The following is a 25,943-nucleotide window of genomic DNA, read 5'->3' as shown; positions in this document are numbered from 1 at the left end:
TTGTAAAGAATTATATGTCATTTGTATATCAAACTAATCTGTACAGGTGCTTGTGTTGAAAATTTATTTGTAAAATTGTTTGTGTTAAAAATGTACCAACAGCGAGTCCTGCTGGACAGAAAGAAAATGCACCTTTATGTCAGACTGCAGTGTAACTTTTGAAATGAATACGTTGTAACAGACGATACAGGAGAGAAGAAGTTAATCTCAGTCCAGCTAACTTTGAAAAATAGTGTGAAATTAAATTACCTGGTTTAGGCCATAATGATTGTATCGTACAGTTCTGATTGCAGTCAGAGACAAAATGTCTGTGAAAACCAGGACTAGGAATCCTACTGTGTTGTTCTTAGGGGTAAACTAATTGTTACTCTGGAAGGGTGGAAGTTTTTGAAATGGCTAGATTCTGCTTCAGTTTCTAGTAAAGGAGATAGTGTGGGAACCAGAATTCAGATGACCAGATGTGTATGAAGTCATTCTGTAAGCCAACACTGAAATGATGCTTTAATATTAGAAGAGACAGAAGTCTCACGGCACTCAATTTTGGAACTGACAGGATCACTCACTCACTTCATCTTGCCTTGCTCTAGTAAGAGAACTAGGGGACCGCAACTCATTAGATCAGTCAGGAAAATATAGTGAGATTAAGTATTGATTTTCTGTATCTATGTGAATCTTTCCATTGGTGTTATTTTTAATATCTCCCGTGACTGAAACTTTGGTGTTTATTGTAAATAGATATTTAGTATTTCATGTTCTTTTATTATTTATTGTTAAATGTATTTAAACTTTTCATTGTGGCTGGTCTTTTAGAAAATATTTTAACCTTTGAGAGTACTTGTATTTATTTGGTGAGACTGTGGCCGCTCCTGAAAGCCTTGTTGCATTGGTCAAACAGTACCATTTGTATTATTATTAATTTTACTCAATGTAATTGGGTACCCTTGTAAGACCCTTAGAGTAGCTAGTGGGTGGCAGTGTAACTACCTTATAGTCTGGGCAAAGATAGCAGAGCTAATAAATCAGTGCCAGCCTTTCCCAGGTGTGTGTGTGTGTGTGTGTGTGTGTGTGTGTGTGTGTGTGTGTGTGTGTGTGTGTGTGTGTGTGTGTCAAAATCAAATCTCAAAGAGTGGGTATGAGCTACTTTGAGCAGGGACACAGAGCCCTGGTTTCACAGAGAGCGTGGTGGAGGACTTGGCTTGGAACACTCTGCTGAGGACTCGACTGTACAGCTGTGTCAGTAGGAAGTGTTACTAGAGGCCTGGAGAGAGAGAGGGAAACCCAGTCCCTGAACTGAGTATGTTCCCTGTGTGCTTTTAAGGAAAACTGTGCTTGGTGCAGAGAGCTGCATCTGGAAATACTGTGTATCTATTTTTGTTCCAAGTGAACTGTTACTGTTCATATAATGCAGGCTGTGGTCATTGCACTCTCCAGATTCTGTTTGAGGTGTGTTATTCAAAACAGCTCTATATTCTTTAGTTGCACTTCAGTGATACAGTTCATTGATGGAAGCCCAAAATCCACATGGTGTACTGATTATTTTTATCATGGATTTCATTTCCTAAAAATACCCATCTAGCCAATCTTCCAGGCTCAGACCTGTAACAAATAATTATTTTACTTAACACTTTCACAGCAGAACAATTATCTACTAGCTACTGGCTTTTTTTTCCTCACAATTTTTGGTAAATCTGAAGTGGGGGTTAATTGAAAGCTTTTACCTTCCCTCCCTCTTTTATTATTTACTTTCTGTGTAGTTCTTTCATTGGATTTCAGTAAGAGCAGGTCTCTTTTCAAACCTGACTCATTAGAAAAACCTGTGGAAGGCTTTCTTGGCTTACAGAATACCTTATTTGAGAATCGTTTTACAACTTGTAAAGTGGCAAGGAGTAATTTGAGCACTCTCTTTGAAGTCCATGGCACTGAATTCTTTGCCAAATTTCTTTTACTAAATTTGTTCATCAGCTAGCATTTTGTCAGGCCATGTACACGATCAGATATGTACTCAGACTTCATTTACCTACATGCCTATTTGTTTGTTTGTATGTGTATACTTATGGAAGATTTTTGGTATTTAATACTTAGTACCTGCATTTGTACAAGTACAAATCCGCGGTGGTGCAGCGGTAGCGTTGTTGCCTCACAGAAAGAGGTTCTCCCATTCGATTCTTGGCTGGAGTGCAGGGAGTGCCTTCTGTGTGGAGTCTGTATGTCCTCCCCACGGTTGGGTGGCGTTCGAAAGACATGCGTAAATGGGCGTGCCTTCGTTGAAGGTTGGACATCGAGCTTGCACCTCGGTGTTCGTGAAAATCTACTGCCAATCATTAGTGAACCGGAGTTCCGCTGTGGCGACCCCTAACCGGGAAAGCCGAAAGACAAACAACAAACCTGCATTTGTATAAGCGAAAAGTAAAAGCATTGTCTATACAGCTTTTCAACATCTGTGAATTATTTCCCTTTCCTGTAAGGGCAATACTTCCTTAACTAACATAGTTTTCTATGACTGTATCAGTTTGAAGGCACGTTGACAGCCAAGATGCAGTTTATTTCCAAATAAACATAAGATATTTTGGCTCTGTTTATCTAGTCTGTGTCCATTTTTGGTCAAAGGTGTTGGAAGAGTTTAGGAACATTGCAGCAAAATACTCGTATACAGAGAATGCAGATTTTTGTTTGGGTAGGATAAACGTTTTAGCAATTAGAATCAGTTCTAGTGCTCTAGTGTTATTGTGACAAATGTCTGTGTACATCAGAAATGACATTTAGCTTTTCAGAATTATATTGACTTGGGAGTAGCAAATTCAGTGAGTTCTAGTTCAGCAACATGGTTCAACTAAAAAACATCCTCAGTGAACCAAACCTAAAGTTTTCATTTTTTTTTTCCAGAGGGCAAGCTCCCCACACCCCAGTCATGAGAAGCAGTGAGGTAAATATTAAATGAAGTCTAGCCCTTTCTAAATCTGGCAACAGTGTGATTATACATTTGACAGAGTGGAGCATGTATAATCACAGTAAAAAATGTTTGCAAGCAGTGAAAGACTCAAGATACTGTTTTTCTTGTGTTAATGACTCATTGCTTGAGGTATCTTGGTGTATGGTTATTGAAAGGAAGATGTTTTTAATTTATGCTGTTTCATCAGTTTTTTACTTGCATTGTGGTGTTAATATCTGAAAGAGGGGAACGATGATTTAAAGTCTAGCTTATTGAATTTAATGGCACTGTGTAGTTTACATTTGGGAAGACTTTGGAGGGTGTAATGTTGAGCTATGTGTTGGTTTTGTAGTGTGTGCTCCCTTCTTTTTCTCTGAGGTGTGCTGGTGCCTTCCTCCCATGTGGTTGATGGACAATGAGGTTTCTGCTTGTGTTTAGCAGGAAACACACGTGGGCACTCTAATGAATGGCTGGAAGGTTCATAAGGCATACAGTTTTCCTTTTGCCAACAAGAACACCTCTCTGATGGTAAACAAAGCCATGCAGATGAAATTGCCAGTATATTTGACGAAAAACAACTTAGAAGAGCAATTCACTGGGTCCACACCATAAGCTGCATACCTCCACAGGAATAACAGGACCAAAATTCTTATGAACACATTTTATTCCAAACACAAAAAAAGTTAATCACTTTCTTCTCCCTCACCGAAACAGAGACTTCTTCAGAACTAAGTTATTATTCCCATAAGCACCTCTTATATAATAGGTGTCATTTACATTCTAGTTAATTAAACAATTTACAAATTAAAAATTCTATAATTAAAGTGATCTACACCACTCCGTAAACTGACAACTTAAAACATTTGTTTTAAAAGTATAAAATGTTGAAGCTTTGAGAAAAATACTATAATTTTATTATCCAAAAAAGTTCTCATCTCCAATCAGAGCTCCTACCACCCACCTCGGGCATTTAATGGAACTTGTTCTAAGATCCCAAATTTAAATCTAGTGAAGTTCTGACACTGTTAATGTGTTTATACGGTGAATTATTCACATTACCCCTTGATATTACATGTAGATGTTCGTAGATCCTTGTTCTAAGTTTTCTTTCTGTCTTAATTCTATAATAACTGCCACAAGTTTGGAAGATTGAAATGTACACTATACCTTTGGTGTTGCAATTTCCTTTGTGCAAATTAACCTTGTATCCATTTTCCTTTAATACTATATTATTAGATTCAAATATGTAGGGGCGTTGCCTGCATGTCCCGCACTTGGTAGTACCTTTATCAAGTAAAGAAGTGATTTTGACAGGGTATTCAAATATTGATTTCAAATTCCTCCCCATCTTGTAAACAAAGTTCGGCTCATTCCCTAGAGTTTTTAGGACATCAGAATTGCTCTTAAAAATTGTCCAGTTTTTAGATATAATTTCTCTCACCTTCTTTTCCCTACACCAAATGGTATTGCCATACGTTCACTGTGTTGAGAATTGTTCATTGCTTTGTTTACAATACCACCAAGATTATTTTCACCTAATAGGGGGCTTGAATTTAGTTCTCCACCCATCCAAAATTTGAGCCCTTATGGGTTCTAATACTTTGTTCGGGTACCCTCTGTTTTTAAACATGTTTGTAATAATTTTCATCCCTTGGTGGAAACTGTTGGTGTCTGAATACAACATGCGTGCTGCCCTGACAAGTTGCTACTTTAAAATGTTACACTTGGTGAATTTAGGGTGACCGCTTTTGTAATCTAGGTAATCATTAGAAAATGTGTACTTCCTGAATATTTTTGAAGTAAAACATCCTGCTGCCTGGTTCTTTGAGATTGCTACATCCAGGTAGTTAATGGTTGTGTCAGAGGTTGTGGAAGTAAATTTCAAATACGTACATATATTGTTAAGGTACTCTACAAACACTAGGGGTTGGTTATCCGACTCCATCTATATGATAAACACATCATCCAAAAATCATAGATATGTGAACCATTTTGTATGGAATTCAGATTTAAATACATGTTTACCTTCCCACATGTATAGGACCATGTTGGCATATAATGGGGCACAACATGCCCCCATTGCCACACCTTTCAGCTGATTGTAATATTCACCTTCAAAAGTAAAGAAATTATTTTTGAGAATAAATTCCATCACCATCATCACAAAATGTACCTCTCGGATGGTAATCAATGGGCAAGGATAGTGCAAGAAGTATGAAGATGAGCCGCTGATTGTTCCCTCATTAACAGTGCTCAGAATGACAGATGTCAAAGTTTTTTTTGTATTTCTTTGTTTATCAATTGATGCACCATTTTTTTAATTAAAGATCATGAGAGCTTACTGGTTGTGTACTTGTATAGTAGACCTTGTTGGTGTCAAGTTAAATGTTTGATTTATCTCGAGACCAGGCCTTAGCGGGCATTAGATGAAACCATTGAAATACTTCTGATAATGACTGCTGATGTAACTGTGGTGACCAAGTAGGTGCATTGGTGAGAGTAGAATGGATATCAAGATGTAATTCATTTTCTAACTTCATGCTTTAAGAAAGGAGGCTAACTAATGAATGTTAGGTAGTGGTCAGCACTGGTGTGTGATCTACAAACAGACATGGACCGAAAGAGCTGTAACTCTCTCATTTGGTGCCAGTTTCTGATCTGGCACTCCTCAACACTAAGTTGAGGATCAAAAAAAAAAAAAAGATCCCTTCTCTGATCTGGTGCTCCTCCTTTCTCTAAGGAGATAGTGCCGGTTCCTAAAGGCGTAGATCCTCAAATCAATGCCCGATGTCCTCATGCTATACATGAAGGCAAAAAAAGTCCCTTCTCCAAGATGGCCGTCTTCCTTTTTGTAAGGAGGAGCTCCACGTTCTAATACCTTCATGCTGTATTGTCTTGTTGGGAGCATGTCAAGAGTGAAAATTGGGGAAAAAGAAAAAAAATTGATCTGCTGATCAAGCCCCCTAACACCATGTGGCTGGGGCTGCCCCCTTACCCCAGCCTAGCTACACTTCTGCTTCCCAATATAGTAGCACAGCATTTTTGTAGTTTCATAGCTGCCCAACAGAAAGCAGCACACGTGTGTGTGTTTGTGGAGTGTTGGGAGAGATTCATTTTGAGTTTCATACAGTTTTTTCTACTTCTAACTACAGCGTTTACTACCCAGAATAGATATTTTGCTGTGCTGCTATGAAAGAGAGAGAGAATGCGGGGAGGAGAAAGCATTATATACTGGTGGAATTTATTGTAAAAGTGTTGTTTAGTAGTGTTTGCATGATGTTAGTAAGAAATAAAAAAAACAAGTGAAGAGTTTTAGTTTCAATTAGGCATTAACTTCAATTTATATTTAAACTAGATATGTTTTTTTACCATGTAGCAAATACTAGCAATGAGTATAAAGCCTGCATTTTCATCATGATGGGCAGTCATGCCTGTAAATATTTCTTATCATTTTTTGGACAAAGAGCTACAGGAAACTGCATGTAGCCTTATTAGCATCTGAGACTTACCGACAAATGGGTTACTGAAAATAGAGTCAGTATTTCTGAACTGGCTGTAAGAGTGTATTTGGAACTTAGACATCCTGACTTAGTATGGAGGTGAGTGACAAACTGTACAAGTTAGGGTCATTTATAGCTCATCATTCAACTGGCAGAAGTGAACACAAGCTGAAATCATGGAAGAGTATGAATAATGTAACATTTTGTATATAGTTGTCTTTGGCAAAGGACAGAATGGGGAGATGATGTTATATCTGTTAAATGTGTCTATATTGTTTTGTGGTGATTTTATGGCAAAGGCTTTAAAAGCTTCCTGCATATATTAAGGAATAGCTTTATTGAGAAGAGGGAAAACTTATCAGTTTAGTTAAAATAATTTAAAGATAGGACCAATGATTAGATTTTAGAATGCCCAACCTTATAAGCAGGAGCTGAATCTTTGTACTTGATTCATGAGAACATTGTTTCGTGAAATGTTAATGGTTTGGCTAATTCAATGTAACAACAACCCTAGGGGAAAGGATAGAGATGTTAACTACACTAGGGATTCCAATTTTAGGAAAAGGGTAGATAAGGATGAACTAGACAATAATATTGATTTAGACTATGAGCAAGAATACCCCCCCAGAAGATCTGAAAGGTTATAGAATAAAAACCAGAGTAAAGGTAGGGGAAATTAAGTTTTTTTTAGAACATCACCATGGTCACAGGGAGTTGGAGGACAAAATACAAGGGCCAAGATGGAGGAAGGGGAATTACAACAGATAAGTCCCTGTGCAGCATAAACAACTGAAGGGTTAATTTTAACAGCATTTGATGGTAAACTGTTGAGCTATCAAGGCTTTAATATTTTTAAATGTTCAAGGTTTAAAGTAAATGTGTATGTCCAAGAATTAATGAGTGTTGTTCCTTAATGCCAATTTCAAAATACAAAGTTACTGTTTTATAGTTATGTGTAGGATATGTTTTTAAAAGTTTCAATTACTGAGTGCTGTATGTGATGATGTCATGCATTATTCATCAGGTTTTTAATTGGTGGGTGGTGTCTTTTTAAAATGTATTTAATTGTATAATCAATATTAGTAAATTGTTCTGATGAAGTCCTGATTTTTCAGGACGAAAGTGCTTGACTGGAGTTATTTCTGTTGTGTGGTTTTATGTAAATGCCTTTAGATTATTAAACAAAGTTTTCTACAGACTTGACTTGGCAATTCATTTTGAGGTGTATTTTGTTTTTGTTGGGTTATACCTCATTTAGCACACTGTAATTCAAAGTAAACAGAGTCCTTGCTTACATTTTACACAGAGTGCTCGGTTACATTTCAGAAAAGTAACTTATGCTGCAGGAAACATACTTAGATAGTAGGGACCTTGAAGTGTTATTACGAATGAGCTGCAGGGGGTGAGAGGTTCTTATGCAGGTATTGGGAGAGAGTGGAAATGGAATTCTTGTATTGATTCATAAGAATTTTCCACTACAAATAGAGGAAGAAAGAGTGGATAATTTAAGGTATGTGGCTTTAAAAGGAACCTGGGTTGCTTGGATCACGATATCGCTCTCACCTGGCAACAAATTAAAGGAGATAACTCAAGTTATGAGGGAAATTGTTGCATTTCACCAGGGTTTTTTGTTGGTGGCAGGGACTGGAATACTGTGTCTTGTAAGACGTCTGTTTCGGGAGGGCCCAGAAGAGAGAGGCTAATAGCTGATGGTAAATACTGGAAAAATGCATAAATATTTTTGTGATGGTTGATGTAATGAGTTTTGAGGGGTATATCCCAGATTTTATGTACTACATGGGGAAGTATGTTTGTAGGTCTAAACTGGACAGGTGTTATATCTCTAAGGAACAAGCTTATTTAGTAGGTGGAAATTAGTGGTCCAGTTGGTAATGCCAAAAGAAGAAAAGTATCCAGTATTCAGTCTTTATCAATAACCTCTATACAGTCATCCCTGAGGCCTCTTGTATTCAATATGCAGATGACTCTACACTAGTATGTTCTGATACTTCCCCAGTTAATCTACTATCTACAAACCAGCACATTTTTACTACAGTAGAAAATTGGCTATTGGAGTCATTTGATCTTGAACCCAAACAAAACCAAGCTATTACTCTTCCATCCAACCCATAAACTCTCTCCCATATCCTTTACCATACAATCCAACAATGGGACTATCATCTCCCCAGACTCCTATACTAAACTATTAGGAGTTACCACAGACAATAAACTTAGATTCGACATGCACATTAACCATACCATCAAAATATTAAACAAGAAACTCGGGTCATTGCACAGGATTAAAACTTTCCTAACTCCAATTGCCAAAGTGGCTATTTCCCGCTCACATCTTCTCTCTACCCTTCTCTACGCCTCTCCCGTGCTTACTAACCTTAACAAATCCGACCTAAACAAACTCACATCTTGCTATAATCATATTGCCAGATTTGCAACTGGTATGCCCTATAGAACTCACCACTGCACTAACCTAAAAAACCTAGGCTGGATAGAACTACCTAACCTTTTCTAGATGAACCAACTCATAGAAGCTTTTAAAATTCTCAAACAACCTGATAACACTCCTGCACTGAAAAATTTAATTCTTCCTTATTCCAATCTAAGCTGTCTTTGCTCATCAAATAGGCAACTTGTCCAAACAATCAAATCCTATAACTCAGGGGGTGACTCTCTGTTTGCCAATGCCATTGGAAAAATATGGAACTCCCTCCCCTGTAACCTCACTCTTACTACCTCCCTGGACCAATTCAAAAAGAAACTAAAACTCCATTTTAAGTCACATTGGCTTTGCCAATGCTCTAACCCAGATTAGCTCTCCTCACTTAACCTAGATCTCTTTTCTCCCCATACTTATCCTAGCTTAACAACTTAACTTTTATCTTCAAAAGACCGAACACAATTTTTCCTTGTCCAATCTCTGACCATATCTGTAACCCTTAAACCTCTGTTAAAAAGACAACCTAGGGTAGGAACCTATAACCTTAAACCAGAACATTGTATAGTATTCAAGCTCAAAGGCTGCTATTGTCCTTTAACCTAACATGCTTTATAAAATTTGTATAGGAACTGTTGTGTTTTTTGTGATAGCTATTGCTAGACTGTTTTTGTTATGATATATACTGTATATCTTTCTCCTTAACTGCACTACTAAATGTAATAATATGTAATATTGTAACATGTATGTAACCTTCTGTCATTGTGGAGCTTTTCTCCCCGGGCCTCCGCTGAAAATGGACATGTATCCAGTCGGACGATCCCGGTCAACAAATGTAAAATAAAAATAAAATAAAATAAATAAATAAAATCCAACAGATACTGGGTCTTCTAGACCCATTTCCATATTAAACCACGATTATAAGGTATTTATGACAATACTCAGTAAAAAGCTGCCTAAGATCTTAATGGGGGGGGGGGGTATTGACCTAGATCAGTCTTAGTTTATAGACGGCAGATAGACATTTAATAATGTTAATAAAACCTTGATTTAGAAAAAGGGAGATTGTTTATTGGGTTGGATGCTGAAAGGCCTTTGACACAGCCAGATGTCACTTCTTAAAATTAATGTTGGAAGCTTTTGCCATCCCAAACCACTGGATAGGGGTAGTTTTTTCAAATATATAAAGGTTACAGTGCTGAAATAAGACTAGGGGAAGACTTTCTGAACCCATAGAATTGGTCATAGGAACAAGACATAGCTATCCTCTCTCCACTCTGCTGTTTGTTCTTTACCTCGAGGCCTTGGCAATGAAAATTAGACACTGCATTTTTAAGTTAGTAGATTGTGGGTAGCATCATGTAAAGAAATCATTATTTATGGATTACGTCATAGTCTATATAACCATAATGAGATTTAGGCTGTCTTTTTGGTAATCTGAGACAGTTCAGCAAGTTGGCAGGTTACAGGATTAATGAGGCAAAAATTAAAGTAATAACTTTAAACTATGTACCAGCATATAACTTGGTACAAAATACCTATATGTGTGGGTTCACAAAAAAAAGAAAGAGTTATTTAGGGATCTGGTTGGACCTCAGTGCACCAGAAGCAGGTAAAGAACTTGCAGTTTGATATTGGTAAAAGTAAGGGGGGTGGATAAGAAAGTGAAACACTGTTTTTAGATGGAAGTAGAAAAATACAAGGTTTATGTTCCGATTGCCTCTGTACAGTGGCGGGGTGGGGTAGGTTGGTCAGATGCACTTTTACCAGCTGAGTGAAAGTTTCTGAAGAAACATAAAAAGGAAGTTGAAGGAGTTTGTCTTGGAGAATGGAAACAGAGAGTCCAATGGGATTGATTGATTCTTCCACTGGGCAAGGGTGGTCTGGGTTTTCTGACCTTGGACCATGCTTTAGTGCCAAGCAACCTAGGGTGTTGTATTTATTACAAGATAGACAAGACATGCACAAATGGAAAAGTCTGATAGCAAAGCAGACTGGGAATAGGGATGCCTGAGTTAGTTCTTTGGCACTCATTGCAAGATGTTTGTAGCAAGAAGCCAGAAAGATAATACATAAAAGAGGCCTACTGGTGGATAATGGGCACTAGGGAATTGAAAGAATAACATCAACTGATCAAACCAATAGGATACCACTTTAGTTTCAAAAGAAGGCAGGAGAGAGAGAGAGAGAGAGAGAGAGAGGAGAGAGACAGTGGCTGCTGTATGGAAAGGGATGAATAAAGAGCCTTTTGTATTTTAAGGGAACCCAGGTGTGGCGAGCAAATAACTAGAAAAGGCAGATGCAACTCCTGGGAGGAGGTTAAGAGGGAATATTTCCTATTGGACCAAGACTATTTGGACTCTCCAGGACTAAGGTCAAAATTCAGCAACTATTGAAGAGCAGTACAATCTAGGACAACCCTTGCTTGAAAGAAGGGAGTCATTAGTAAGGCCTATAGTCCATTCTATCGACAAAGAAGAAGTGTGATAGGAAACTGAAACAAAATTGGAGCCTAAAGCTAGGCATAGACAAAGATAATGGGTATTTGACAGAAATATATGCAGCACTAATCAGTGCCACACAGTCAAGAAAATGTCATATTTTTACCTGTAAATGTCTACATAAGTATTTGTATAACCCAGACAGACTCCAGAAAATGTCTGTACTAGTATTGGGACAAGTTTGGGAGAGAGGAACATGGAATTATATTTTCTGTGAATGTGAAAAGTTGCAGCAGTTTAAGATGAACCTCAGAAATGTACCGTCAGAAATGTCGGGGGGGGGGTACACTTGAATCTCTTGATTGACTGCTTACTTTGGGTTGGGGGAATAGACTCTATATCAGGACAGCCAAAAGCATTATTGACCTTGTTCATAATAGTGTCAGGGAAACGAATTACCTGAAAATGGAAATCAGGGGAAGTACCAGAAATAAAATACACAGTTTCCATGAGGAATGAGATTAAAAGAATGGATCTAGGTGGGAGAAATAACAGAAGTGGGAAATTCCTGTTCCAGGACTGGCCACTCATGGAAAAACTTGGTGAAGCTATTGCCCAGTAGAGGGTTATTAATGGAAAGGTTCTCAAATCCTTCTTGAGGGTTACTGAGTTAAGATAGACCACATAGCTTTACAAATTTGATTCATAATACTGATTGGTCTGTAATTTCTAGGGTCCATGGTTCTGTCTTGGTGATATTTTATATACTGATATACTGTCCATCTCCCAAGGAGTTGTAGCACAACTGGGCAGCTTGTGGAGGTTTTTTTCTTGTTATAAAGTTCATATATGTCACTTGACCAATGGGAGGGGTAGGGGGGTTGCTTTTACATTTCCAATTGTATTTGGCAGCAGTTGGGACTTCTACAGCTATGCATTTATCTTAGTGGCGTAAAACACTTGGATGAATTTGTTGCAGAGTCAGGGTCAATGGCGGTGATGTCATGGGTAAATTTAGAGATTTTTTCATATAATTACTTAAAGCTCACTCTTTTGAAATCTTTAAATATGGGGACATTGGTTATGTGGGTAGGGTGGTTATGAGAATAAATGTCACAATTTTGTGGTCTGATTTAAATGGTGAAGGAGAAGCTACAGGGTTGGAACAGGTACAGGCAATATTTATGAAGACCATATCAAACATATTTTGGCCTCTAGTGGGTTTGCTATCTATTTTATTTTGGGAAATACTGTTTAACAAATCTGAAAATCTGTGGGTCTACCCCACGTTAGAGATATAGGTGTTCTAATCTGTGCCAAGGTAATTGAAATCACATAGGAGTATGGAGTTGTTGCTTGTAGGAATTTCTTTTAAAACTTGCAGCAATCTAAAATGATCACATGTGGACATAGGAAAGATTCTGTAGCATGATATAAGTTGGGAGGTTCTCTTTTCCATGATAAAATGAAGTTCTAGGAGTTTCATTTGTGGGTCTCACTGGCAACTATGAGACACCACTACAATTTTCTCCAAGTCTGAAGGCATGATAGGTGCAAAGCACATGTATGGAGGGCGTACTTTCTTCATAATTAAAACAAGTCTATGTAACTACACATACACAGGAGTGTTCTAGATTCAGAGGTTCCTAAAGATCAGTTAGTTTGATTTTGAGACTCGTGGCACTGAGAAAACACCTTAAAGTTTTCCATTTTAGAGTTAGATGGTTTTGCTAAATTGTGATGTTCATTAGATGGACTATGTCTAAAAAGGCAGTACAGGGGCAGACAAAGCTTTTTCCAGTATGTAGATACCCCTGAATGAGAGATGAAGGCCACCTCATGGTAAAAGTAGCACTAGCCATCATCTTTTCCCAGGCTGATACATACTGAAAACTCCTAAAATAGCACCAGATATTAAGACAGTTGTTAAAGACAGTTATCTTCTCTTTATATCTGGTTGTTATTCTTGGTGAATAAAGGGTTCCACTCAAGGCCAGAGTCTTATCTGTATCTCCCACTTGCATAGAAGCTTCTGATATGTCTCACTGCACATCCCTCAGTTGTAATAATACTTTCATTTGGAAAGAGTTTTTAGGGCCCTTGTAATGTCTGTGATCCTGATATTTCAAAGGCAGCTGATTGTAACCCTGCCCTAGTCTTGTCTGGTTAATGGGGAATCTGTATACCTAACAGTTGTCACCAATCATTAACATTTTTGTTTGAAGCTAATGCATAGATAATTGGGAGCAAACTGGCTGTCAGTTTTTTTTTTTTGTTAGTGTATTGAGTAGGTGAGCTAAAGGACATCTGCTGTGGCTTGTTTTTGCAAGTTCTCTGAGGGGTTTGACAATGATTTATTTATCGCATCAGCAAATTACACTTTTGAGTGTTCTGTTTGAAGATGTAGTAGCAGTTGAGGATGTGACTATTTGATGGTCACTGCATATTAATCATCCTAACCAATGTCTCCATATTTAAGGATTTCAAAAAAGTGCACCTTAATCATGAGAGGGATACCGCCATATTAGCTAGGCATTTGCACTTCTCACAGATGAGTTTTCTCTGTTACTCAGAAGGGTAACAGGTTTGCTGACCCTCCATGTTGTCCAATGCTTTGGGTTTTAGTTGGCTAAGTGCACACAGGAGCTAAGTCAGGGCAGGCAGAGTACTACTAGAATATTATCAGTGGAGCCAACGAATGACATGCAGAGCACTGATTCACTCAGTGCAGCTAGAAGCCAATCAGAGCACCCAAGTTAAAATGAATAGAAGCCAGTGCCTCCTTGGGTATGTCAATACAACTGCCGACTAGAAGAACAATTGATTTTGTAGTATAGAATTAACGCGAAAAATTGAAATTTGCTCACTATCTACTTTTCAGCCACAGCTACTGTGGCTGTGTGCAGAGTGCATGGCCATGCAATAAATTGCAATTAAAAGAAAGAAAATAAAACCAGTGAAGAAAAATCCACTTTAATAGTAGCAGAACTTCAATAAGCGCTTTCGTCTTTAAAAAGACTTCTTCAGACTGAAGTGAATACAATTACAAAACATTTAAATAACCAATTAATTAGTCACATGACAGGCTTGCTCAGTGTTTTAACCCCTTGTGTTTAAAAAACATAATGAACTCTTCCCTATTATTCAAGCCTGGAAAATAGTATGCATTTAATTTTACCTGCCACTTATATTCAAGCCATCCTAATTCTTCTTCTTCAGGGTTAAAGCATAGTTCCACATCTTTTAAAGCTTCTAAAACTAAGAACTTAAAATCAACCTTACAGTTTCCAGATTTAAAATGCTTAGCTAATGCATTCTTTTCATCCCCTATAGAAATGGCATACTTATGTTCATACATTCTATTGTTTAAGTCACGTTATTACATTGGAAGAACAACACGTGACATAAAAGTTTTTGAAACGCAAAGGGTTAAAACACTGAGCAAGCCTTTCATGTGACTAATTAATTGGTTATTTAAATGTTTTGTAATTGTATTCACTTCAGTCTGAAGAAGTTATTTTTATGACGAAAGCGCTTACTGAAGTTCTGGATTTTTCTTCACTGGTTTTATTTTCTTTCTTTTGGATTGTTTGGTTAAACCAGAACTGAATTTCACTGTTTTTCATTGGCTAAATTGCAATTTAGCTAAACAAGCAAACCAACCAGTAAACAACTATGTGAAAGTCAGTGCTGCTCAGACACTCAGAAAATGGAAGCAGTTAACATTCTCACAAGAATAACTATTACAGTTTCTAAAATGGCTCCCAGCACATGCCCAAAGATCTTCTATATGAAAAATGCAGATTCAGTTTAAATGTTCCAGAGTCAATTACAGTGGCTTAAATTTGCTAAATTAAATCAAGTACAATAAAGTTATAATTTCCTGGTGTAGAAGGGACTTGGAAAAGACATTTCTATCCAAATTAAAATGGATGGATAGTTTTCCCTCCTGCAATTCTATAATTGAAAAAAAAAAAACATAATAAATACCAGCTTTCAGTTGTGAACCACAGTTTGTTTCCAGTAATAAAAAAATGATGACTATATGATGGTGGCAGGTGGCTATATCTGCAAACAAGATACTGCTTAGCACTTCTGTTTATTATGGTCTGATTAAGTTTTGATTTTGTTTATTTTTTTTACTTCAATTAGATTAGATTATTAAATGTCAACCAATTTCTCGCTCATAGCACATACAGAAACATATGCTTGGTGGCAGAGCCATGGGCTCAAGCTTAATGCCAAGAAATGTATAGTTATCCCCTTTGGGAAGAAACATGTACCCATGAATTGCCACACAGGTGACAGTACAACTAAACACCGAAAGTGTGATGAGAGACTTAGGGACACAGGTGGACAGTGGTCTCACCTTCGATAACCACATCACCACAACAGTCAGGAAATCCTTCTATGTGGCATACTTCATCACTAAGGGCTTTTCATCCAGAAAAAAAAGGAGGTCATTGTCCCACTGTACTCATCCCTCATTAGACTCATTGTAGAGTACAATGCCCCTCACAAGACATCTGCAACAGCTGGAAAGGCCGCAGAAATGCCTAACTGAAAGAATCACAGGCCTAAAGCAGATACCCTATGCTGGCAGTCTAAAGAAACTCCAGCTATACTCTGCGGTATATCGTCTACTCAGAGGCGATCTCTGCTTAACATACAAGGCCATGTCAAACCCTGAGCTGTTGGACATGCTCCACTTAAAGAAATCCCAATCCTCAGAGCCACACGCTCCAGGGATCTAAACATTGTCATCACAATGAACAAAACATGCTGGAGGGATAGGTTCCTAACCCAGAGACTCCCCATACTCTGGAATAGACTGCCCATACCTGTCAAGCAGAGCGCCTCCTTGGCCCTCTTCAAAAGGAACCCTGACAGTTGGATGGGAGAAAGAAAATCACCCCGGGGATCACGTCAGTCACCCTGCTAGACAGGGGTCCAGGGAAGTAAATATTGTGGGAAGAAACATCCGGGGAATTGTTTGGCTAGGGTTGTATAGGCCCTAGGGCTTTTAGCCTAATACCAACCTATGAACCTATAAGTGAGACAACATGCACAGATTTATCAACAAAATCTAAAGACGTATTTGGACTTGAGAACAACTGTTACATATACAAAATATAATGGAAGCCCTGATGCATTACTGTTTTTTGCAACTGCTATTTCAATGTTTCACTCTGTTTCTTTAAATGCTTGATGACTGTGCCATATTTTCGTCTGTGGTACAAGTTCTTTATGAGTCAGTCATGTGTCATGTGAAAGTACGTCTCGAGTCTTACTGAGATGGCAGCAACTTTGATGATGAGCTGTTTTTTTTTCTGTTATTTTGTCCCTCTGGCTAGAGTTCTGTGTTTCTTAGCATTTCTGCCATTTTTTCCTATTGCTGCCATTTTTTTCCTTACCTCGATTGGTCCAGTATCCTCCTTTGGAGTGTGGGCTGCTTCAGGGTTGGATGCTGGAACATTATTTTTGTGGTTTGTGCGCTTCCACTTTGAGAATTCATGGTGGGGGGGGCTATCATTTTTAGTCACATGTTGATGATACTCAGCTATGCCTTTCCTTCACTCAGGAATTTATGGCATGCTTTACTATACTTGAGGATTGCTTTGAGTCATGCTTCCATTGAATGGCAGAGAGTTGGCTTAAGCATAGCCCATCAAAGGCTAAGGCTTACAGATGAGTGCAGTTGTATCTTCTTTCACTTCCGCTACTATTGCCCTCCTCAGTTGTATTATCAGAGAAATAGTCTGGAAATTGCTCCCTTGGTTCATGATTTGGGGACAATTGTTAAAGATGGCCTGAAACTGATCAACCAAGTGTCTGCCACTGTTAAGAATTTTTTACTTTCATCTAAAGAATATCTCCCACATCTGTAACTTTATTACACCTTTGGTTCTAGCTACCATAATCCACACACTTTTACTGTCTACACTGGACTGTTTCATTTCTGTTTACTTTGTGCCATTGGATGGGTATGTGGTGCAGTTGCAGGTGGTGGTGGAAATCCACAATGAGATGACTGACTAAGAATTCATGATCATGTCATATCATACCTCTGCTGTGGGATCTGAACCACTGGTTGCTATTTGCTGCCCTGTGTAACTTACTCATATTTACCTGTTGGTGGTACCTGTTTATTTGAAAGCACTTTTATTTTCTTATGTCCCCACTAGATCTCTCAAGTCATCAGGTGAGGCACTGCTGGTAAATTCTGATGGACTGTTTAAAAAACATTGGGTAGGGTATCCTTAGCTTATCTTGTCTCAGTCCTCTGGAGTCATCTACCCTTTCCTGATTCAGGTCTATAGTACTGAGACCTGCTTCAAGAGGTCCCAAAAGTCCTCCTTGTTTAAGAGAGTCTTTTTAAACCCTGTGTAGGTGGCTGTTTGTACTTTTAGCATCGTTCTAAAAAATATTTTATTTTTCCTCATGTCCTACTAAATTCGGATATTTTACAAGTTGCATTGTTTTGTCTTATTCATTTTAATTTTTATACATTGCTTTGTTTACAAACATTTGATACCTCTATAATTATGACAATGTTGTCTTAAAACTAAAAGTCTGAAATTAATCCATTCTTGTCATACATAGATTGCATACTTTTAGATTTCTGGAAGTTGGCTGACATTGTCTGGGTGGTCTCGACAAAGCATCTGCAAGGTAGAGATGTTTGCCTTTAGTACAGACAATATTGAAATTCTACTTGAGCAATTTTAACATCATGGATTGCAGGTGTGCTGGGGCTGTATGTATTGGCTTTTGCAAACTTGTCACTAGAGGTTGGTGATCAGTCTCTATTTGAACAGGTTGTTAGTAAATGTAATCACTGAATTTCATACATGCAAACACTACTGCCAAAAGCTTTTTTCCAATTTGTGCATACTGCATTTCAGTTTGGGTTACATTCTGGATGCATAGGCTACTGGTATGCCTTCTTGAAGACATGCTGCACCAAGACCATACTTTGAAGCATCACATGAAAGAGTTACTGGTTTGTGAACATCGTAATATCTCAATGTGGGTAGTTTGGCAATTTTCTGTTTCAGAACATCAAATGCTTTTTGGTGGTGTTCCAACCAGGACCAGGACCAGTGTACATTTTTGCTCATGTAAGGGTGCTGAAAGCTCACTCAGGTCTGGGATGAACCATCCCAAATAGTTGACCATACCAAGAAAACATTGTAAAGATGTGACATTTTCTGGAACTGGAATCTCAAGAATTGCTGCTTGCTTAGACATATCTGGTTGTAAGCCAGAACTGTTAAACAAATGACCCACATAAGTTAACTTCTTTCAATTTGAATTTACATTTCTGAGAATTCAGTTTAGATTTACTTCACGAGCATGGTCTAGAATGTTCTTGAGATTTCTATTATGTTCGTTTTCACCATTGCCCCCTACAATAATTTCATCTACTTTAGTAGCAGATGGATAACCTGAAAAAATTTGTTCCATCTCACATTGAAATACTACACTGGCATAATTTATCCAAAATGGCATTCTCAAAAATCTGTATCTTCCAAATGGTGTACTAAAAGTGGTTTACAATGAAGATTTCTGATCCAGCAAAATTTGCCAAAAGGAACTTTTTGCATCTAAGACTGAAAAAACAGTGGCATTTGGCATGAGAATGGCTACTTCTGGATGCTGTAGTACTTGAGGCCTCTTGGATCAATAGATATTTGAATATCATCTGAGGTTTTCTTATGAGCTACGTCCATGGAGGATACCCATTCATTTAATTGTTTTACTGGAGTAATGACACCTAAATTCACCATTTTGTCAAGCAGTGCTTTTACTTTGCTCCGCATTGCTACCGAAATCTTCCTTACTGGTCTGACAACTGGGCTTTACTTCATGGTTTGACTTCTTGGAATATGTGACTGGAAGTTTGCCAAGCTCATTTGTGAAAATATCAGCATATTCACTAAAAATATTTCTTGTGAAACTATCTATGTTGTTCAGACTTATATGGTGGACCTCTATTAAATGAAATCAGTCCCATTCTTAAACTGTCTTTGAGGCCTAAGCACGTGTCTTTTGAATACATAAAACTGCAAGTTATAGCTGTTCCCAGCAGAGTGGCATGTGAGAAATATTGTGCCTTCAGTTTGAATCTCTTCACCACCATAAGCAACTAGCTTTGCACACTTTGCTGAATCACCAGCTCTTACTTTAGCAAACATTTGTGCTGATATAACATTGCACTTGAATCCAGTGTCTACTTTAAGCTGTGCAGGTTTCCCATTAATTTGAACAGTACAAAATATTTCACTCTTTGCTGCCAACTGATAATCTACTGTGTTAGCTGTTTCATCAGTCACAGAGACACCATCAACATAGAAAGTTCACTCACAGCTCTCTTTCTGATCTACTTGCTTCTTCGGATGCTCTTTTTTAATAAAAGTATGTGGCACTTTAGATGTGCAAAGCCTTTTGAAATTATTCCACTTTTTACATTTATGACACTGTTGACCAAAAGCTAAGCACTTTTCTTGTTTAAGTTCATGACTAACTCCACAATTATGACAATTAACAGTAAGGCTAGGTGTTGTGGCCCCATTCAGTTTATAGTTAAGATTGGGTACAACCGCACCCTTTGGTTTACATTTCTTTTTCATCTGAACTTTACATTGTACACTATCAACATTCAGATACTGCATGCACACTTTTCTCATATGTAAGCATATTCATATGCAATTTTGTAAGCTTATTCATATGCTTTTTTGCAAGCTGATGTATCTCAATGGCTTTGCTCAACGTTAAATCACTGTATTGAAACAAAATCTTTTTCACTGCATCATTATTAGCACCACACACAAGTCTGTCTTTTATCAATTCATCTCTCAGATTACCAAGTCCGCACGTTTTTGCTTTATTTCTTAAGTTGGTAATATATGGTGCTATAGTTTCACCAGGCTTTTAATTTCTTGTGTAAAACATGTACCTTTCCATTGTGATATTCATTTGAGGGTTACACATTTCTCTATATTTACGTTTTAAGAACTCAGGGTCTTCCCGTGTTTCAATCTGAATCACAAGATGGCAGTTCTCCCCATCCCCTGCATACATGGCAGATGCATACACAAATGAACATTCCCTCTCAATGACTTCCGAGCCAGCTAAATTAAGAAGTATGAATGCCTTTGTACATGTGCCTTTATCAGAAAATGCAGCCTGTATGAAAATATATTCTTGCTCAAATACTCACCAATTCTCAGCAGTATTATTATCAAACACCAGCAGTCCAGGGCTGCAAAATCCCTTTGCCATAACAACAAAATACATTTAAATATAAGCATAGACTAATACTTGTAATTTTGCTCAAATGCACAACAATCTGTCTGATAAGGCTTCACTTTAACACTGCAAATGCTGTGAACACTCCGGACACTTCGGATACCTCAAAAAGTTTCAGTTAATGAGAAAAAGTAGTACACTGCAAACAATGCAATTGTTTTAGCTTTTTCATACATTTTAGCACTTCAGAAGTTATTTCAAACACTTTTGTATTTATTTCTAATACTTTTATCAATATGTCGCAATTTCAGACATTTCGTTTATCTCAGTAATTATTTTGAACGTTTTGAATGCTTTGCCACTTATTTGGTGACTGAAAAATCATTTAAATGAGTTTAAGTACGTTTGAATAACCGCTGACCTGTTTGTGAGTTGACTCCTGCATATTCCTCCACTTCTAACTGCGTGCCTCATGGTTTGTGAGTTGCTTCCCTTCGGATCCCATCCTGACACCATGTCGCATGTCTCGTGTATCAAATGAGATACTGAGGCACTGTGATGGGTTCAAGTTCTTTATTTACATAAACACATCAGGAGCTGTAACTGGAACAGATATTTAAACTGACTCATTACTTCAAACACACTCGCATATGCATCTCCATTCATGAGGGTATTCACTCTGATGAACTGCACAAAATGGCATTGATCTTGCACATGCTCAGTAACTTATATGCATGCGCTATCTAGTTACAGTGGCTGACTAGGTAAATACACACAATGATCCACAGTTGTACCATACTTAGACGAGTGCATGGATCATGCCTATCCCAAACAGAACCAAGACACTATCCTCCAAAAAAGGAACCCAATCTGGTGATCCCTGTAATAAACAAACTCAACAACAGAAAGAAGAAACTGTTGCAAAAGGGAGTAAAATGCCATGAATGGAGGAGCTCCCTGGTCAGCCTCAGTAAGAAGCTGAGATCCCATATAAGATCCTCCAAAGCTAGCTACAAAAACAAAATCGCCACTGATTCTGAGGACAACCACAAATCATTCTATAGCTATGTCAAGAATCTCAATGGCAACACCCAAATCTGCTCTGAGTTATGGCACAACGGCACGAAAATTACAAAACCAACTGATAATTGCCAACATCCTGGCAGATAGGTTCAGTGCTAACTTTATCCCCCTCTCACCCCCTAAAGGGCCCATATTTATACAGGAAGAATGCAGAGTCCCTGTAATCACAACTATGCAGGTAAAAGCTGCACTCTCTAAAGCCAAAATCACAGCATCCATGGGACTGGACAACATCCCGGGCTGCATTTTACACGAATTTCAGGACAAAGAATTTCAGGACAAACTAGCTCCCCACCTAAGCACCTTGTTCAGTCATAGCTTCATGTCAGGCTTTGTGCCCACTGAATGGCGCACAGCAACAGTTATCCCACTCCACAAAGGGGGAGCCACTACTGATCCCAGGAACTATCACCCTATTAGCTTGACGAGCCTGGTCTGTAAGGCCATGGAACTCATCATCATGGAACTCATAAACAAAGACATTGGTAACCTCCAAATTATGGACCCCACCCAGTTCGAGTTTGTGAAAGGCAGATCATGCCTCTTGAACCTGATCAACTTCTTTGAGGCAGTCAACAAAGCCGTAGATGAGGGTAAAGTGGTTCACACAGCCTAGCCTGTCCTCACCAAGGCTTTCAACACCATCCCCCATTCTGGAATTATAGCTAAACTCACTAAACTAGGTATAAATTCCTACGTCACAAGATGGGTTACCAACTGTCTCACTGACAGAACCCACACTGTAAAAGTTGCAGACTCCAAATCTGACTTCAAACCAGTGCAAGTGGAGTACCACAGGGTTCAGTCCGGGGACCTCTCATGTTAGCCTGTACTTCAGAGAAGTAGATACCAAACACAGAAGGCCTTTGGCTAATGAAGTTCGCAGATGACTGCAAAATAGGAGCCATATTCGAGTCCCCAAAAGATGTGGACATCCTACAGAAGGGCCTCAATGAGACAGATGCCTGCTGTAAGAGACATGGCCTCAAGCTCAATGCCAAAAAGTGCATTGCCACCCCCTTTGGTAAAAACTTTGTACCCATGAACAACCACATAGGCGGCAGTCTAATTAATGCCAGATGTGTGATAAGAGACCTTGGGACCCAGATGGACAGTAGTTTCTCCTTTGATAATCACATTGCCACAGTAGTCAGGAAATCCTTCTACATGTCACACCTCATCACAGGAGAAAAGAGGTCATTGTTCTTGACATGCTACACCTAAAGAAATCTCAATCCCTCCAAGCTACATGCTCTAGGGACCTAAACCTCGTCACCACAATAAACAGGACATACTGGAGGGATAGATTCCTGTCCGAGAGACTTCCCATACTCTGGAACAAGCTACCCATCTATGTCAAGCAAAGTTCCTCATTAGCACTCTTCAAGAAAAATCTTGAGTGGATGGGAAATAGGAAATACACCCCGGGAATCACTTCTGTGCCTCTGTTCGACAGGGGCACAGGGAAATTATTTTCTTGGGTGGAGTAAGCCAGGGAACCTTGTTGTCTAGGCTTACTTAGGCCCTTGGGCCAATAGCCTAGTACCTACCTATGAACCTGTGTGTACGTGCTCCCACTGTTTGGAGGTTTTATATACTTGTATTAGGGACAGTGCTTCTTTTGTGTTCTTTGTATTTTTATTTAATTTTAAAATGTTCAGGTAGGTTTCTATAAATCAGAGAAGGCTCATTTGCTTTGTTAACCAGTGATTATTGCTTTCCTTTGGAAATAGTTGCATTTTGCAACACACTATATATTACAGTATTAGTGAGATTAATACATAGCAATTCAAGAAAAATACTAATAAAGGCAACCAGCACAGTAATAATAATAATTATAATAGCAACAGTAATGGATATCAATATTAGTAATTGTCTTCATTAAAAAAGAGTTTACTTTCTACACTGGCCAGACAGCACATAGGCATAATACACATTCTGTACACATGGATCATTATGTGCATGCTTTTCACATACAATCATACCTCTCAACTGTCCAGATTATCACAGAATGTCCAGATATTTGCCTCATATTTTTAATCTGATCCTCATAAAATGTGTGCTTTTATGGCAATCACTGAAAACTGAAGTCATTTAATAGTGACTAACATTAAAGTTTCCGATGCCATATTTTTCAGAAAATGCATGCTATTGCAAAACCTTCTACTCTAGCAACCTTATAAGTTTCTAAGAGTAATAAGTAAATTATGCCCCTATTTTTGGGCCTTTGGCCTTCATATTTGTTTTTTTTTTCAGATTTCTACTGCTAAGAGGTTGAGAGATACACATACAGTATGTGTTCTGTGTCCTGAGTAAAATACCAGGGCTGCAAAAGAAGAAAGCAGACAGGTCAGACTTTCAAAACCATGGAGGTAAAAGTTAGCTAGTACAGAGTTTATGATGTCATCCTACTGAAACTGAGGTATGAAGAAACAGAGTATGGTGGTGGGGAAGAAGACATTACTTCCTGCCTTGCCAAGAATGCTAAAGGTTGTTGTCTTGTTGGGTAGTGGAGATATTAAATCTGATGTCACATTACTGGTGAGGGTATACTGTCCAGTCATATAGGGAGGATGAGATTGGGAGTTTGTTGAAACACTGAGTGTGGTTCAGAAAGTTTTCTTATAGGTTCATAGGTTCGTACTAGGCTATCTGCCCTAGGGCATTTATAAGCCTAGCCAGAGTGTGTGTGGCTTTCGCCACCCCTTAGGATGAGAATACTTCACCCTTTTAGGTTTTAGTTTACTGTGCCTCTGTCTAGTAGTGACACAGAGATGACCCCCGGGGTAAACCTACGATCTCCCATCCACTCGTCAAGATTTCTCTTGAAAAGAGTCAGTGAGGAGCTCTGCCTAACATGGATTGGGATTCTGTTCCAGAGTGTAGGGAGCCTCTGGGTTATGAATCTGTCCCTCCAGCACGTCCTATTTATTTCTGTGTTGAGGTTTAAGTCTCTTGCTCTCGTGGCTCGGGTGGATTTGGATTTACTGAGGTGGAGCATGTCCATTAATTCCGGATTGGACATGGCCTTGTACGTCAGGCACAGATCACCTCTGAGTAGGTGGTATGCGACTGAATAGAGCTGGAGTTTTTTCAGTCGGGCAGCATATGACATATGTTTAAGACCCTTTATCCTCTTGGTGAGGAACTTTTGGGGTCTTTCCAACTGCTGCAGGTGACGGGTAAGATACATCCCAAATGGGGCATTGTACTCAATCATTGGCCTGATAAGAGAAGAGTACAGGGCACAATGACCTCTCTTGATCTAGATGTGAAACCCTTCATGATAAGGTGGGCAATATAGAAGGTCTTCCTAACCACTTTGGCAATGTGAGTGTCAAATGAGAGGTTACTGTCAACCTGGGTCCCAAGGTCCCTGATTACCTCTTCCGTACTTAATGGATTACCACCTATGTGGTAATTTGTGGGTATCTTGTTTTTCCCAAAGGGTATGACTATGCATTTTTTGGCATTCAGCTTAAGGCCATGGCTCTGGCACCAATTATCCGTTTCTATGAGGCCTCTCTGAAGGATGTTTGTGTCCGCTGGAGTATCAATTATGGCGCCCAGTTTGCAGTCATCTGCGAACTTTGTCAGCCACAATCCTCCTATGTTTGCGTGTACCTCGGAAAAATAAATGCCGAACAAGAGGGGTCCCAGGACTGAGCCCTGTGGGATACCGCTTGTGACTGGCTTAGAGTCTGACATAGCTCCAGCAACTCTGACCCTGTGGGTTCTGTCCTTGAGCCAGTTTGCAACCCATCTTGTGACATATGGGTTTATATTTAAGCTGGTGAGTTTGTCTATGATGCCCGAGTGGGGTATTGTGTCAAAGGCTTTTGCAAGGTCAAGGTAGGCTGTGTGAACTGCCTTACCCTCATCAATGGCCTTAGTGACTGTTTCAAAAAAGTCGATCAAGTTCAAGAGGCAGGATCTGCCTTTGACAAAGCCAAATTGGGTAGGATCCAATGTCTGTAGGTCCCCAATGTCTTTGTTTATGAGTTCCATAATGATCCTCTCCATAGCTTTGCAGACCAGGCTCGTCAAGCTTATGGGGCGGTAATTTCCAGGGTCTGCAGAAGCACCGCCTTTGTGAAGTGGTACCACTGTCGCCGTACGCCACTCTTTGGGTACATATCCTGTAGTAAGGCTAAGATTAAACAGCAGCCTTATGTGTGGGTTTAGTTCCTCTTGGAGTTCATGTAGCACACAGCCCGGGACACCGTCCGGTCCCATTGATGCTGTGTTTTTAGCTTTAGAGAGGGCGGCTCTCACCTGGGCATCTG

General features: G+C 38.9%; 1 protein-coding gene across 3 annotated transcripts in view; it reads left to right on the top strand.

Annotated features, from left to right (window-relative positions):
* The window catches only part of LOC122802711 (cohesin subunit SA-2-like), a 1,740,876-nt gene that overhangs the window by 804,026 nt on the left and 910,907 nt on the right, over positions 1 to 25,943 (top strand). The window lies entirely within an intron of this gene.

Source organism: Protopterus annectens, chromosome 5.part0, assembly GCF_019279795.1.
Source record: "Protopterus annectens isolate FY-2018-M chromosome 5.part0, PAN1.0, whole genome shotgun sequence".
NCBI classification, from domain to species: domain Eukaryota; kingdom Metazoa; phylum Chordata; order Ceratodontiformes; family Protopteridae; genus Protopterus; species Protopterus annectens.
Note: the sequence above shows the minus strand (reverse complement) of the source record. Positions and strands in the feature narration are given on the sequence as shown.